The following is a 17,845-nucleotide window of genomic DNA, read 5'->3' as shown; positions in this document are numbered from 1 at the left end:
CTGCCCCGTGAGCCCAGAAATCAACCAACCAAACAGTAAAGAGGAGAAATGAGGGATTCAGTCTGCACCGTGGGGAGTACCTGGGCTTGTGTTCTGGAGTCCCCCTGGGTGTTGCTTGGGGATCAGGCTGTGGGGGTCGGGGTGAAAGCCAGAGGTTCAGTGAGAGGCGACTGTGAGGTCCAGCAAGAGGTGGGGGCTCCTTCTTGGCGGCAGGCAGAGTGTGAGGATTGAAGGGATTGGTTTGATTCTCTGCTCTGGGGTTTTGTTCTGTTTGGCTTTTGCCTCCCTCTCTGGTCCTCAAGGTAGCTCCCAGCTCTGTGCTCGTGTGTCACTCCCAGTAAGTTTTGGGGACCATGAGGTGCCAAGGATTGAATCAGAGTCATCTTCGGCCAAGTCAAGAGCCTCAACTCTCTCTCCAACCCCTCCAGTGAGTCTGGGGAACAGAGCCCCAGCATATGTGATGGATAGTTCACAGTAAGAGAGAAATCCCCTTTTTGCTGCAAGGATGCTCAGAGCCTGGGGTAAGGGAGAAGCTGATTCTGGGAAAGCTGTGAGCAACGGCTTTGGGGACCACATGAAAGCACAAAGGGCAAGTTTAGTCTTGAACAGGTGGCAACAAACATGCACACATTCAAACACAGAGACAGACATGCATCAAACACACACATACATGTACACAAAGGCACACACAGACATACACAGAATAATAGAAATCTTTAGATCTCATGAGATTTGGATTTCCCTCCAGGATGATCAGGAAATTGTATTGTTAGGGTCCAAGATTGACAATCTCCCCTCTCGAAACCACACAAAGAGTAATGCAAAACACAAACAGAGTTTATTCAAGCCAGCCAGCTGGGGTCAAGCCCTTAGACCTTGAGCAAGGGAGAAGCTACAAATTTCATAATCAGTGTGTTGAAGGGAACTTCCTTGCTCCACTTCACAGTTCTTGCTCCCTTATCAAAGATTAGATGATCATATAGTTTAGGATGTGTTTAAGGATATTCAACCCTGTTCCATTGGTCTGCTGCTCTGCCTTTGTTCCAGTACCATGCTGTTTTAATTATTACCACTTTGTAGTAGAGTTTGAGGTTGGATAAGGTGATGCCTCCCATCTTCTTTTTCCCCAGAATTGCTTTTGCTATTCATGGGGGTTTGTTGTTCCATATGAATTTCAGGAGTGTTTGGTTCACTTCCCTGAAGAATGTCATGGATATTCTTATAGGGATCACATTAAATCTGTATAATGCTTTGGGGAGGATTGCCATTTTGACAACGTTAATTCTCCCAATCCATGAGCAGGGGATATGTTTCCATTTCCTTGTGTACTCTTTTATTTCATGAAGTAATGTTTTGTAGTTTTCTCTGGACAGGTCCTTCACCTCCTTAGTTAAGCTGATACCAAAGTACTTGATTTTCTGAGGCATGATTGTGAAAGGGATTGCTTTTTCATATCACTTTCTTCTCTCTCATTATTTGTGCATAGGAAAGTCATGGACTTTTGGGTGTTGATTTTATAACCTGCGACTTTACTATACAAGTCTATTGTTCTAGTAGTTTCTTGGTAGAGGCTTTGGGGTTCTCTAAATATAGTATCATATCATCTGTGAATAGTGAGAGCTTGATTTCTTTCTTTTCTTTCTGGATGCCTTTAATGTCTTTTTCTTGCCTAATCACTATTGCAAGTACTTTCAGTACTATATTGAACAGAAGTGGTGATAGTGGGCATCCTTGTCTTGTCCCTGATCTTAGAGGGAAGGCCCTTAATTTTTCCCCATTGAGGATGATGCTTGCTTGTAGTAGATGGTTTTGACTATATTGAGGAAGGTCCCTTCTATACCCATTTTGGTGAGCGTTTTCATTATGAACGAGTGTTGGATCTTGTCAAATGCTTTCTCTGCATCTATTGCTATGATTATATGGTTTTTTATCTTTTCTTTTGTTGATATGGTGGATTATGTTGATTGACTTCCAAATGTTGAACCATCCTTGCATCCCTGGGATAAATCCCACTTGGTCGTGGTGTATGATCTTTTTGATGAGTTGTTGGATTCTATTTGTTAATATTTTGTTGAGGGGTTTCTCATCCGTATTCATCAGTGATATTGGCCTGTAATTTTCTTTTTTGTGGTGTCTGTTGGAGTACACGGAGCTTAGGTTTATCAGATTGTACCCATCACAGTGCTCCCGAGTCACTCCCATTACTTTGTCTGTCTGTAACCTCTTCTATGCTCTCTTCCCCAACCAATTTGTAAGGTCTCATCCTTCTTAGACACTGAAGCTGTACTGTAAGTTAATATTGCCTTTCTCCTCTCCTTATGTCTTTGAGCAGTTTACTTTAATGCAATGTCCTTTTGTATAGATACAGGAAGACAATTAATTAATATTATGCTTTATAACTTAGGAATTGATTGGCTTTGAATATTATTCACTCCTGGGCATCTGCCTTCTCAACTTAAGCCTCAGTTGCCCTCACTTCCTAGCACCCCAAGGGCAGGGTCCTGACGTGGGACTGGATGGAACCAGGGCAAGCTGGTAAGTTATGTGCTACCCTGGCATCGCGATGGGCCAGGCCAAGGTGCCACGATTCTTAACTATAAGTTAAGAGTTTGATCATAGGCAAATGATGTCATGATCCAAAAGTAACGACAAGACTAGGGCCCTGCTGCTAGGAATAGGAAAGATATCTGGCCTGAGCACTGCAGTCTGAGATCGAGATGGCCCTAGGAGAGCAATTCTATAAGCTCAAAGTATTTCTTACTGTGTCCATACGAAATGATTAATATTATGTATGCTTATATGTTGGTTGGACAAGGAGAGGAGAAACACGTCCTAGAAGCAGTTTCCTGTGTGTCCTGACTAGCTTGGATGAGACTGCTTTTTTGGAGATGTAGATTCCAAGCTCTAGCAGACTGGTCTTTGTTGTGCTAATCTAAGTGCTTGTAGCTTGTGAAAAAGTGAGGCCAGGATTACTGGCCTGCAGATGTAAGGAAACAGTGTATGTTTGCCGCCTCAGTGTTCTTTCTATAACTCCTTTTGATGACATCATTATATTGCGCCCTTTAGAGGTACTATGATCTATATAAGGGAGATTTCAGGGCTCTCTGGGGGGACACGTGCATCAGAGAACCTGGGAAGATGGGGCTGACGACAGAAGCTGGGAGAACAAAGGCGCACGTGCTCGAGGATTCCTGAGGCCTCCATGACATACATCTCTTCCATGTAATAAACGGCTACTAAGACCAACCAGCTTGGCCTCGTTTCCTTCCTTCGCCTGACCATCGCCATTGACCTCCCTGGAGTGGGGAAACGGCCAGACCGCCGGCCGTTTTATTTTTTGTGTGTTTACACAGTGTCTCTGTTTGCTTTTGATATTAGGGTGATATGTGCCTCATACAAACTGTTTGGGAGTGTTTCTGTTTCCTCAATTTCCTGGAAAAGCTTGAAAAGAACTGTTAATAGGTCCTCTTTAAATGTTTGGAAGAATCCACTAGTGAATCCATCTAGATATAGACTTTTGTTTCTGGGGAGACTTTTGATTACTGTTTCAATTTCCTTGATAGAAATGGTTCTATTCAGGTATTCCAAATCATCTTGTTTCAGCCTTGGGAGGTTATAGGAATCCAGGAATTTATCCATTTCTTCTAGATTCTCTTGTTTCATGGCATACAGATTTTCGAAGTAGTCTCTGATGGTCTTTTGAATTTCTTTGGTTTAGTTGTGATGTTCCCCTTTTCATTTCTGATTCGATTTATTAGAGCTCTCTCTCTTTGTGAGTCTTGCTAGTGGTTTATCAATCCTATTTATTTTCTCAAAGAACAAGCTCTTAGTTACATTGATCTTTTGGATTGTTTTTTGGGTCTCCATGTCATTGATTTCTTCTCTAAGTTTTATTATTTCTTTCCTTCTGCCTTGTTTGGGCTCCTTTTGTTGGTTGTTTTCTAAGGTCTTGAGCGGTGAGGTCAAGTTATTGATGTGGATCCTTTCTTCCTTCCTAAGATATGCTTGAAAAGCTATAAATTTTCCCCTTAACACAGCTCTAGCTGTGTCCCACAGGTTCTGGTAGCTCATGTCTTCATTATCATTTGTTTCCAGGTACCTTTTGATTTCTTCCTTGATTTCCTCCCCGACTAACCTATTGTTCAACACTGAGTTGTTTAATTTCCAGGTGTATGATTTGGTTCTCTGCATCTGTGCATGATTAACTTTAATCGTCAGTACTTCATGGTCTGAGAAGATAGTTGATACAATTTCTATCTTCCTCATTCTATTGAGGTATGCTTTGTGGCCCAGCACATGATCTATTTTGGAGAATGTTTCGTGTGCACTGGAAAAGAATGTGTATTCTTTCTTATGGGGATGCAAAGCCCTGTGTAGATCTATTAGCCCTCTCTCTTCTATTTCTTCCTCCAGGGCCAGTGTTTCCTTGCTGAGTTTTAATCTTGTTGATATATCTAGAGGTGATAGAAGTCTCTAACTACTATTGTGTTGCTAGCAATGTCCTCCTTAAAATCTGGTAGTAGTTGTTTTAAGTATTTAGCTGATCCTTCATTGGGTGCCTATACATTTAGGAGTGTGAATTCTTCCTGCTGTATATATTCCTTGATTAGTAAAAAATGGCCTCGCTGTCCCTTTTTCAACCTGAAATCTATGCTGTCCGATACTAGTATGGCCACCCCAGCTTTTTTGAGGGAGTTGTTTGCTTGAAGAATGGTTTTCCATCCTTTGACTTTGAGTCTCTGTTTGCTCTGACCATTCAGGTGTGTTTCTTGTAAGCAGTTTCCGAATCCATTTTGCCACTCTGTGTCTCTCTATTGGTGCAGTTAGACCATTGACATTGAGAGAGATTATTGTCACAGGGTTTTGTGCCATCTTTCTGTAGAGGGATGTTGTGCTTGTAGGGGGTTTTCTTGTCTTACAGGAGCCCTTTTAGTCCTTCTTTTAAATTTGGTTTTGAGTCTATGAAGTTCCTGAGCTGTTGTTTATCCATGAAATTGTGTATGGTTCCTTTGAGTTTGAGTGAGAGCTTAACCGGATAGAGTATTCTTGGTAAGGCATTCATTTCATTGTGTTTTTTCACTATACCCCACCATTGTCTTCGGGCTTTGAAGGTTTCCTCTGATAGGTCTGCTGTAAATCTAAGGGGTGCTCCTTTGTATGTGATTTCCTTTTTTGACCTTGCTACTTACAGTATTGTGTCCCTATCCGTGGCACCCATCATTCTGACTATGATATGTCTTGAAGTCTTTTTATTAGGGTCTCTTCTAGCTGGCACCCTTCAGGCTCCTAGGATCTGGACGTCTGCATTCTCCAGATCTGGGAACTTTTCAGCAACTATTTCTTTAACTGTGGCTTTTTCATTAGGGCTGCCTCCCTATCTTTTGGGTTGTCCTATGATTCTAATGCTATTCCTCTTGGAATAATCCCCTAGGTCTCTGATTCGCCCAAGAGCTATTTTGAGGTCTTTTTCTATTATTTGTTGTTGCCTGAGAGCTTTCTGGCAACAACAGAAAGCTCCAGCTATGCTATGGGCTGGAGCCATAGCACAGCGGTAGAGTGTTTGCCTTGCACGCAGCCTATATGGCCGACCCGAGTTCGATTCCTCCGCCCCTCTCGGAGAGCCCAGCAAGCTACCGAGAGGATCTCGCCCTCATGGCAGACCTGGCAAGCTACCCATGACAGATTCGATATGCCAAACACAGTAACAACAAGTCTCACGAAGGAGACGTTACTGGGCCTGCTCGAGCAAATCGATGAACAACGGGAGGACCGTGACTGTGACCGTGAGAGCTTTCTGTAGCTCATCTTCAAGCTCACTGTTTTCAGCTGTAGCCATTCTACTCTTAAGGGCACACACTGTGTTTTTTATTTCATCTAGCAAATCTTTTATTCATGACATTTCTGAATGTAGCTTTCCTATTTCTACTCTCATTTCTTCCCATATTTTCCTTTTTTTTTCCTTCTTATATTTATTTATTGAATCACTGTGGGAAAAGGTACAAAGCTTTCAGGTTTAACTCTCGGTCATACAATGATAAATACCTTTCCCTTCACCAGTACTCATATTTCACCACCAAGAACCCCAATATACCCCCTCCCACCCCTCCCAATGCCTGTGAGGCAGATGATTTCTACTTAATTCTTCTCGACATTGATTACATTCATTATTTCGACAAAAGATGCACCATTATTGTTTAGAATTTCCCCCCCAACAATCAAAACTGCTGAAAAGGCATTGTGAAATACTTTGTTTTCTATAGCTGGTTATGAGAATCATATAATGTCGCACAAAGAGACAGATTATTATGAGATTGGTTTCTGTGCATCTGGTGTTATGGCTGTGCCGGAGAGCCACTCATGGGGGGCAACTCGTGACCTTGGTAGGGCGTGAAGGATGAGCCGGTACCGCCACACTACCCATGAGACTGCAGTTGTCCCCTCACTGCTGGCTCATACCTGGCTTTCCAATAAGCTCTGAGGTGGCAGCCACCTTGCTGCCGGGGGGCTGGGGGGGGGGAGCAACACCCTTTCCCTCCTGGGGAGGCATGGTGCTGTAGTTTAACGCATGGTCCATTTGCTTTTCTGCCGCAAGCTGCTGGGCTCTGGACTAAGTCCTTTTGTGTCTAGAACCATGGCCATGCCAGAGAGCTGCTCGTGGGGGACAACTCGTGACCTCGGTAGGGTGTAAAGGATGAGCCAGTACCATCCCCCTTCCCATGAGACTGCAGTTGCCCCGTCACTGCCGGCTCATACCTGGCTTTCCAATAAGCTCTGAGGTGGCGGCAACCTTGTATGCGGTCCAGATGCATTACTGCCAAAAGCCGCTGGGAGTCGAGATTTGTTTCTGAGTCTCTGGAATCATGGCCGTTAATCAATTGATCAGCAGCCAGAGAGGCAATTTTTAGACAGTGACTCGAGGTCTCATTGGGATGGGAAGGAAAGGGCCAGTTCCACCCCCATCTGGTGAGGCCCCGCGTGTCTCTCACTTCAAGCCCAAACCTGACTGTCCAGTGGCCTCTGGAGCATGGCAGTCACCGGGCCGCCAGGGGGAACAGGCCAAGGCACAAAACCTATTCCCACCTGGAGTGGCCCAGCGCCAGTAACCTACTGCAGAAACAGGACACATTTCTGCCAAAAGCCTTTGGGTTCTGAGATTCGTTTCTGAGTCTTCGGGATCATGGCCGTTAAATAGTTCGATTAGGAAACAGAGAGGTCATGCCTCCAATTATATAGCTGAGCCAGAGGTGGTTTGTGGGTGTGTCTCCCACATACCTAACTTTTGGTCGTTTACTTTCTTGGTAAATTTTGCCCCAAGTTTTTGGGTTCTAGCCAAAGGCATAGCAGCAATTTGGGGGTATCTGAAAGTCTGACGGTGCCATCAGGCTGCTGATGCACTCACCTCACAGATACAGATTGACCTGCTGGTGGCACCATACCTCCACTGCCCATATTTTCTTCACTGACTGCTCCACTATTCCTTTAAGTTCGTTGAACATTCTCAGCATTTCATCTCTAAATTCTTTATCTGAGAGATCACAGTTGTGGGTAACCCTTATTCAGGCTTCTGGACTCTTTTCTTCATCCTCTCCTCTTGGTGGGGATTTGCACTGTTTCTTCATGTTGTCACGGTTGTATAAATGTGGGACCTTCCAGTTCACTAGCGCTGTTCCCTCTTACTGCAAGAGGGGATTTTGGGTGAGCTCAGTCGATGGTGTTCGCCTTTTTTCCACTCTAGAGTACGTCCTTCCTCTCAGGTATTTCTCTGTGACTTAAGTGAGGCCTCTAGTGAAATTTCGGAGGATGTGTTCTTTGACATTGGGCTTGTACAGCTTCTTGTGCTCATCAGTATTTTGGTGTAGTTGGAATAGACTTGTGCTCACCATTATTTTGGTGCAATTGGAATAAGCTAGTGTGGCCTATTGGCATTTGTGTTTGAGATAGCCAGAGATTTCTGTACAGAGTTAGATAATGGAGATTGAGATGTGACTCCAATGTGCTGGGAGAAAGGAAAATAACTGCAGCCTCCCCAGGAGACCACCCCCCTGCAGCGGAGGTCATGGCCCCTCCTGACTCAGCAAAAGAGGGAGCTGGGGCACCCGGTCAGGGAAGCTGGTGCACCTGGATGAAGAAGGAGGAAGTATGGGGGGTCTGCAGCAGAGGCTGAGGTCAGAGGGTCCTGCCCGCAGAACACTGGCATGGGATCAGGTCCTGTGGCCAAGCAGGCATGCAGGCCCTGGGGCTGGGGGCACCGACAGTGAGGGTTTGAGTGTTGGTGGCCCAAATGTAGACAGTGAGGGTCTGAGTGTTGACGGACCGGGTGTAGACAAGTGAGGGTCTGAGTATTAGTGGCCCGGGTGTAGACAGGGTGGGTCTGAGTGCTGGTGTTGGGGACAGGATCTGAGCCTGCACAGCTCACCTCTAAGTGCTTTGTCTGGGTAAACTCTGGGGACCCATAGTCGGGTCAGGCTCAGACCCAGGACCCCAATCCTGCTTCCTGTCACTGTCCACGCCTTCCTCAGTCTCCAAGATTGCCCCCAAGTGCCCAGGGCTCCACCCTCTCAGGAAATTCAGCACCCCCAACTCTCCCTCCTTATTAACCACCCAGCTCCTGCCACACACACCCCACAACTCCCTGCCCACCTTCTTGCTGTGCTGCTGGGTGTGGAGGGAGCCAGAGAGGACAGCATGTAAGGGTCTTCCCTTGCCCGCAGTAGACACAGGTCCCCCAGGATCCGTCAAGCTATGCCAGGAGTGATTCTGAATGCAGAGCCAGGAGGAACCCCTCAGCCCCGCTCTGTGACCCAACACCCCCACCCAGAGAAAGTATCTGAGCTTGGGGGAACCAACATCCCTAACCTTCCTCCCCGACAAAGCCCAGTCCGCACAGAACCCATGGAGCTAGGAATCTACATTCCTGCTCTCCCTCTGGGCTGCGGCCACCTCGCACATGTCTTTGGCCTCCTCCTCTGGTCGCCACCTGAGAACCAGCAGCGGAGCATCCTGTAGCTTTGGTCCCCGATGCGAATTCTACGCGGCCAGGTTTCAAGATGCTGGGCCTGGACAGCGCATAGAGGATCGCCAGGACGCTGGATTCCCCCGACGGCGCCCGCCATGTTCACATTACCTACGTCACTTCCAGGGTGCTGGACCCCAGAGATTGCAGCGCACAGGTCAGCATCACCGAGTGGCCCAGGTGGCCATGCATCCCTGGGTGCTCACATAGCCATCTTGGCCGTCTCTTTTGCTGGAGGGGACATGGGGAATTCAGACCAAGAGGACCCTGGTCAAGACAGAGAGGAGCCCCCGAGGCAGCTCACCTGGGTGTGTGCACCTTAGTCCAGGAGTCTAGGGCCACTGGGGGGTGGGAAGAACAGGGTGGGATGAGGGACTGCGTTGGTCCACTGGGGGGAAGGGGGGTCATCGTGAGGGGCATGTGTTTCTCTGTTACCAGATGTTTTACATTACCACACTTCCTCACTCACACTATCATCACTATATTATTATTTTAAAATTTTGCAATTTTAGGGGGCTGGAGCGATAGCACAGCAGGTAGGGCGTTTGCCTTGCACGCAGCCAACATGGCTGACACAGGTTCGATTCCCAGCATCCCATATGGTCCCCCGAGCACCGCCAGGAGTAATTCCTGAGTACATGAGCCAGGAGTAACCCCTAGCATCGCCGGGTGTGACACAAATGCAAAAAAAAAAAAAGAAAGAAATTTTGCCATTTTTCTGAGGCCTACAACATTGATAACCATCCTTTTCCTGCAAGCATCTTCCCAGCCCCGGCCCTCCCTCCTCCCCCATGTTCCCAGCTCCCCTTTCAGTCATACCCGCCCTACAGACACTCCCTTCACAGACCAGTTCTTAAGTCTGGGTGGCTTTGACCATTTCTTGTTCCTTTACTATATTCTCTTATATTCTATGTATAAGGTCAATTTTAAAAACTTTACCAATCAGTAGGAAAAAAGGTTGCAACCATGGGGCTGGAGAGAGTACAACAGGGAGGGCACTTGCCTTGCACAAGGCAAATCTGGGTACAAACTTCAGCATCCCACATGATTCCCCAAGCACTGCCTGGTGTGAGCCCTGAGTTCAAATCAGAAGAAACCCATGAGCATCAGCGAATGTGGTTCAAAACCCAAAACCATCAATAAGAGGGGCTGGAGCGATAGATACCACAGCAGGTAAGGCGTTTGCCTTGCACGCAGCCAACATGACTGACACAGGTTCGATTCCCAGCATCCCATATGGTCCCCCGAGCACCTCCAGAAGCAATTCCTGAGTGCTTGAACCAGGAGTAACCCCTGAGCATCACCGGGTGTGACCCAAAAAGCAAAAAAAAAAAATCAATAAGAAAAAAATTGCAAACCGCTGATGTCCCAGGGCAGTTACTGATTGGCAGCCTGAGGACCCAGAGTGGCCAGCAGGTGTGAAAAGGTCAAGGCCACTGATTAGACCATCTTATGTACCCAGTTAGGGGTCGTCAGTATATTCGTGTGCTCACAGAGGAGATCCTATCATTTACTGACATTTGGCACCCCTCACTAGAAGTGTGCATAGGGAAGATGTGCTAGGTCTTAGAATCGATGACAACGGATGTCATTATTCCCAGGGAGACCAGGATTGAGAGAGGCGGGCATCCTGGCATAAGAAGAGACTTCAGACTCTTCTGGGAGACCTCAGGCTAGTTCCTGAGCCTCTTTGGGCCTTTTTTCTTAGTTAAAAAGCAACTGAGAACAATGACCCCTCCCGAGTGTTTCCACAGTCAGGGCTATTCTGAGGGTTCCCCCATCTCAGCACTTAGTCTCCCAGCAGCTCCCTGAGTTTCCCTGCTTCATAGAAAGGAAAACTGAGGCACATAGTCATTTGCTGCTGTCACAGCAGGTAAGGGCAGAAGTGGGATTTGAGCCTGGGCATCTGCAGCTGAGGTTTGGACCGACTCTGACCCACCAGGCACCTGTGAACATCTCTTCTGCAGCAAAACTCAAAAGACCATCAAAATATGGGAGAAAGATTAGATTCTTCTATTCAGTTGTGGGGGGCTGGTGAGGAATATGCAGCGCTGGGGTCCATATAGGGTCTCCCATGAGCAGAGCAGACCACTCTGTGCTCTAGCCACTGAGCCCTCTCCTAGGCCCTGAACAGATACTCGCCAAGGAGGACATCCAGATGACCAAGACACATGGGAAAATGCTTTCCCTGGTCGAAGAGATAGTAGAAAGGATTCGGCACTTGTCTTGCCTGTGACTGACTGAGGTTCAATCCCCAGCATCCTATATGGTCCCCCAACACCACCAGGAGTAATTCCTGAGCACCACCAGGTGCAGCAAAAACACACAAACAGACCCAAATCTCTTCCAGACACATCCTACTGTCTGTACCCCTCAGAAAGACTCTCCTCAGTCCATTTCAAGCTGTAAAACTGATCCCTGAGCTCAGTACCCTGCCCTGCCTAGGCGTGACAGCTCCTCTGCCCTGACCTGAGCACACCCAGGATGGTGGCCTTTGCTGGGGACTTAGTCCTGATCCAGAATGTCCACTAGTCCCGGCCTTAAAGATTGCAGAGGGATTCTGTGTGTGTGTCTACACATCTGACACCAGTCCCTTCCCAAATAGTCCTTGAAAATTCACTCCGGTTTCCATGCCTAAAAGTGCTCTGAACTCCATGGATTCAGGAGGAACTCTGGGACCCGCCCCCTCCAGGGCAGCAGCAGGTGGTCACCGAGTGGGTACATGTTGGGCGTGTCATGACCAGGCACCCTAGAGCTACATACCTGGGTCAGAACTCACATGCCCTTGGGCCCTGGCCTCTCCATGTGTTGGTATTTGATCAGGGGCCCTGGAGAGAAGCATCCAGCAGCCTGAGGGGTCACTGAGGGTGTGTCCCTGCTGTGGGTCCCTCCATGCTGCATTTCTACACACTGATTTACCCTGGGGATACACTGCAGGACTTAGCTGCTCCTTCCCAGGGGCTGAGAGCCAGGCCCTGCAGCCACTGCCCCTGCATTCAAGGGTGACCAGACTAGGGGCCAGGAAGGAGGGACCCTTCAGTTGGGGCAGTCAGGGGGGCAGTCAGGGGGGCTGAACGCAGTGAGAGGGGGAGGCCAATGGTGTGGGGTAATGCACCAGCATCCACAGGACCCCAAAACAGCAACTGCAAAGGCAGATGGAACAGAGGGTTTGGCAACAGCTGGACAGGGGCTGAGGCCATGCCTGGGGCAGCACCAAGGTGTCTGCCCGCTCTGTGGCTTCTTCTCTACAAAAATTCAGCTCTGAAGCTACAGTGGAGCCCAGAGCCTGGGCGGACCCAGGTGGTGACTGAGCTGGAAGCACCCGCCACAATGAGGCCCTGTGCCAGCACTGAACCTGCGCCCTCTGCCGACCCCTACTGGCCAGGCGAGGAAACTGAGGCACAACCAACACACCAGGTCCCTATTTTAAAATTAATTTTTATTTGAAACATCATAATCTACAAAGATGTTCATTATACAGTTGTTTCAGGCATTTAGTGTTCCAACACCACCAGTGTGACCTTCCCTCCACCAATATCCCAGTTTCCCTGTTTATTGTGGGACAAAACAAATTTGCTTTATATTACTTGTTCCAACAAAACTTTAAGAAATGGCAAATAGAATGATCAGAAAATAAATTTGCAGGAGTCAATTTGTGATTGCTATCTGGTTTTACTGTGTTTGGCATATCAAATACGTCATGGGGAGCTTGCCAGGCTCTGCCGTGCGGGCGAGATACTCTCGGTAGCTTGCCAGGCTCTCCGAGAGGGGCGGAGGAATCGAACTCGGGTCGGCCATGTTGGCTGCGTGCAAGGCAAAGGCCCTACCGCTGTGCTATCGCTCCATCAATGTAGCACCGCACTGTAGCACTGTCCTCCCGTTATTCATCAATTTGCTCGAGCAGGCACCAGTAACATCTCACAACAAATTGTGAGACTTTTTGTTACTGTTTTTGGCATATCGAATACATCACGGGGAGCTTGCCAGGCTTTGCCATGCAGGAGAGATGCTCTCCGTAGCTTGCTGGGCTCTCTGAGAGGGGCAGAGAGCCCGGCAAGCTGTAAACAAGAAAATTAAAGCCATTTAATAGAATATAATAAAATCCTATTTTCATTTACATAAGTTTTCAACTTTGAGATCATTACATACGTTTTCAATTCTTGGATCTCATTATGGAATACTCATGTCTTACCTGTCATTAATAAATCCTATGCTAATATATTTTGGAGTTCACATGAAATAGGGAAAGTATTCATATGTAAATCCTCACACATACACCCCTCCCCCTCACACACACATGCACACGCTTTATTTAATCACTGTGGTTTACACAGTTGTTCATATTGATTTGGTGCAGGAATTCAATATTCCAACACCAGCCTCACCACCACTGTCACCTTCCCTCCACCATTGGCTCCAAATTTTCCCAACCACCCCTAAAGCCTGGCCCCTCAGCAGGCCCACAATAAAATGTTTTGTGGTGTTTGTTTAACAGAATAAAGAAAATTTTTTCCTTAGAAGAAAATTAGTATAAATTGTTGTGTCTCATCAGGGAGACCTTAAATCCTTACAGGAAGGATTACTAAAATTTTGTTACAAGTTAAGGTTTCTGTGTTAAGGTTACTGTTTTTCTTAATGGAGATTACTTGGCTTCTATGTTACATCCCATGCATTCTGGAGTGTTATTACTGGATTATCAGTATTGTAGAGGTTGAAGATGTTGCTTCAAGAGCCCAGAATTTTTAACTGGATGGTACAGCTGGAGTTAATTTTTAACTGGGTGGCGGCATTGGGGTATAGATGTTACTGACAGGGCTTCTGGATATACAGGGAGGTGGGGTGATATAGCCCAGTTTTACTCTGAGACCTGCATACCTGTTTTTTTTTAAATTGAATCAACCATAAGATACAGTTACAAAGTTGTTATGATTGAGTCTCAGGCATACAATGGTTGAACACCCATCCCTCCACCAGAGAACATTTTCCACCCCCAATGTCCCAAGTATCCCTCCTGCCAACCCCATCCAACCCCACCTCTGTGACAGACAATTTCCTTCTTACTCTCCCTCTACTTTGGGGCATTATGGTTTGCAATAGAGATACTGAGTGGCCATCAAGACCCACATACCAGTGTCCTTAGCAGGTTCTGGGAAGGTCAGTCCCAAGCCCATGAGGTCCTGCTAGAGGCATGGCAGCGACATTGAAGTGTGGCAGCAAGCGGCTGCCAGGGCTCTGTTTGGGCGGGCACTATGCTGACCCGCCCCTTCCAGAGTGCCCTGAATGTCTCGACCATGGCGGATGTCCAAAACCTTTTTGCAGCTAATTGATCTCTTTTGAGGTTTATTTGAGTCTCTGGAGTTTCCACTGTGCTGGAGGTCGTTTGTAGGCTAACAGGTCACTTTCTAGTTCTAGTGGCTGGGCTAAGATGGGCATGGAGCAGGCAAAATCTGGTTCTTACCCATCCATGGTCCTTTTGCAGCAACCTAGAACCCCAGGCTGCTGTGGGAAACTTGCTTCCTCTCTCAGAGTCTCAGTTTCCCACATTACGGACTACAGAGTATCGCCAGGAGTGACCCTTGAGCACAAAGCTAGGAGCAGCCACTGTCAACCAAAAATAAGAAATAGAGGCTGTGATCATGAAGGGCACCGGGGGCTGGGCACCTTTGTGGCACCCATGTTTGGACACCACCTCCATGGACTTTCAGGAGTCCTGGAGTGCCATGTGCAGAGACAGACCTTCAGAGCAGCAGGAACAAGCCTGGTCTTTCTCCCCATGAGGATGTGGGGAGCAGGGAGTAGACAATGGTGACACTGGCACAGGTGAGACTTTCCATTCTGCATTCCAGGCAAGGGGACCCCAGGGAAGGACAGGGAAGCCCCTTCCAGTCACACCATAGCTGCTGGTCTCTGGCTGAGCTTCCCCTCCCTCCTGTACCACAAGCCCCCACAGGCATCTTTGGGCTGATTTTGGTTGTTCCCCTTCTTGACCCTCCCCCTTACAAATCCCAAGTTCTTTCAAGTTTCGGGAACATGAAACTGACCTCCTTGGTCCATTTCAACGCTGATGACTCAGGGGCACTCCGAGAGGCTCCAGGGAGCTGTCCACTTTTACTTTCTAAACATAGTTGTGTTTGTTTGGGGATCACAGACCCGGTGGTGGTTCTCCCACTCCCTCCTGGCTCTGTGCTCAGGGCTCACTCCTAGCAGGGCTCAGGGAATCAGGTGGTGCTGAGACCGAAACCTGGGTTGGCTGTGGTCAACACAAGTCCTAACCTCTGAGCTGTGGCTCTAGCCCCTGATCGGATCTCTGTTATGTGCCAATAACCTCTTCCCTCTCCCTTCTAATGCATACAGATATGTGCTCTGTAAATGTTATTTAGAGAAAATACACTCATGAATGGGGTGTGTGTGTGTGTGTGTGTGTGTGTGTGTGTGTGTGTGTGTAAGACAGCAAGCTTGGGACCAGAGCAATAGCACATCATTTAGTCACTTAATCACTTAACTTCCCGTTAGTCATCGATTTGCTCGAGCGGGCGCCAGTAACGTCTCCATTTGTCCCTGTTGCATGCTAGTGTAGCCCAATGGCATCTGTTCGCTCTGGGAACATGAAGAGCCTCAAACCGAATCGTTCATGATCTTGATGAAGAAGTCTGACCATCTGGTAGGTGGGCGGCCACGCGGTCTTTTGACATCCCGTGGAATCCAGTCAGTAACAGCTCTAGTCCAGCGGTCGTCTTTAAATCTCATTACGTGACCAGTCCATCTGATTTTTGACACCTTGGCAAATGAGACAGCGTCCCTGATTCTTGATCGTCGATGGATGTTGGAACTCCGGATTCTTTCTCTCATTAGAGTGAAACGTGATATTCCAAGCATAGCTCTTTCAATTCCTCTTTGGGAGACCTGAATAGAGTTCTCATCCTGTTTGCGTAGGGCCCAGGTCTCTGAGGCATATGTTAATGCAGGAAGAACAGTGGAATCAAAGAGATGTGCCCGGAGCCGGAGGTTCTTCGTCCTCTTAGCTATTTCTTTGACGTTCTTGAAGGCGTTCCAAGCCGCTCTCTTCCTCCTGCGCAGCTCGGGTGCCAGGTCATTTGTCATGTTGACCTCTCGACCTAGGTACACATAACTGTTGCATTCGGAGATGGTCATTCCATTGAGAGCGAATGGGGCATCAGGAACGAGGCTGTTTATCATAAACATTGTCTTCGTAAGATTCAGCTGTAGTCCTACCTTTCCACACTCACGGTCAAAGTCGGCCAGCATTTGTGCCGCTTGGCTGATGTTTGGTGTTATTAAAACAATGTCATCAGCAAAGCGGAGGTGGTGTAGTTGCTGACCATCTATCTTCACTCCCATTCCTTTCTATTCCAGTCATCGCATGATGTTCTCGAGGGTGGCACTGAAGAGTTTCGGTGAAATGGTATCACCCTGCCAAACCCCTCTCTTGATATCAACGATCACTTCTTTGTAGAATGGTGAGATCCTGGTAGTGAATCCGCAATACAGCTCACAGAGGATCTTGATGTATTGGGCTTGAATGCCCTGATTGGCAAGGGCTTCAATGACCGCTTCCGTCTCAACAGAATCAAAGGCCTTCTTTAAATCAATGAACGTTAAACAGAGCGGCATCTTGAACTCCCAAGAAACCTCAATGAGCTTGGTTATTGTGTGGATATGGTCGATGGTGTTGAATCCTTTGCGGAACCCGGCTTGCTCGCATGGTTGTCCTTCATCTAGTGTTCTGCCAATCCTATTTAGGATGACTCGAGTGAACAACTTGTAGATGACAGACAGTAGGCAGATCGGGTGATAGTTGCCAATGTCATGAATGTCTCCCTTCTTGAACAGTAGTACGGTCCTGCTGGTTTTCCATTGGGATGGAACCTTGCATTCAGACAGGTAGTGAATGAAGAGCCAAGCCAGTGTATTGATGAGTACTGACGGCAGGTTCTTCAGGTGTTCAGGTCTGACCTTGTCTGGGCCGGGTGGGCATTTGCCTTGCTTGCAGCTGATCCGGGTTTAATGCCCAGCACCTTATCATTCTCTGAGCCCACCTGGTGTGATCCCTGAGCACAGAGTTAGGAGTAACCCCTGGGCACTGATGCCCCCCAAAGAAAATTCTAATATCTAGTCAAAGAACGCAGGACTCCTTGCCAGATGGGCCTTGAAACACCCCATTGGTAACTTGCCTTGGAAAGACTCTGAACCCCCTTCAAACTCTGCAAAAGATGCTCTGAGTGTCTTGAATTCACAGCCCCACCCCAGTCTTTAGAGCACCTGGTGCCCAGCATCTGCTCAGACACCCTGGATCCCAGCCTGGACCCAAGCCCCAGTAACGGTCCCTAAGAACACAGTCTGATGGCCTCTCAGTCACAGACAGTCCATCCCCTCCACTCTCCAGCATTTCTGAGGACACTGAGGTGCCTTTCCAGGGGGTCAGTGCCTGACCCTATTCTGAACTGAGGCTGACTCGGGAGCGGTCACCCTGGTCTCTGGAACACTGGGGTGAGGGGTGCAGTGAGGGATCACTGCTGGGTGAATAATGAGGAGTGGACACCCTCAGAGCCAGATATTTGAGGGTAGAGCAGAATAGGGTGCTGTGCCCCTTCTGTGGAGTTACTGAGCCCTCGAGATGGAATTGCTGATTCCCTGATGGCTGCAGGTGCCCCACGGGGCCATTGATCCTGCCTGTGGGGGTGCAGGGGTGGGGCGAGCACTGTGCTGGGCTGGAAGCCTTGGGAGCCTGGGGTCTGAGCACAGGAGAAGGGGTCACTTACCGGCTCTGGTGGGTGCCCAGGGTGGTAAGAGCAGAAGCAGCAGCAGCAGAGT

This window comes from Sorex fumeus, unplaced genomic scaffold (assembly GCF_029834395.1).
Source record: "Sorex fumeus unplaced genomic scaffold, SorFum_2.1 ptg000122l, whole genome shotgun sequence".
Lineage (NCBI taxonomy): Eukaryota > Metazoa > Chordata > Mammalia > Eulipotyphla > Soricidae > Sorex > Sorex fumeus.
Note: the sequence above shows the minus strand (reverse complement) of the source record.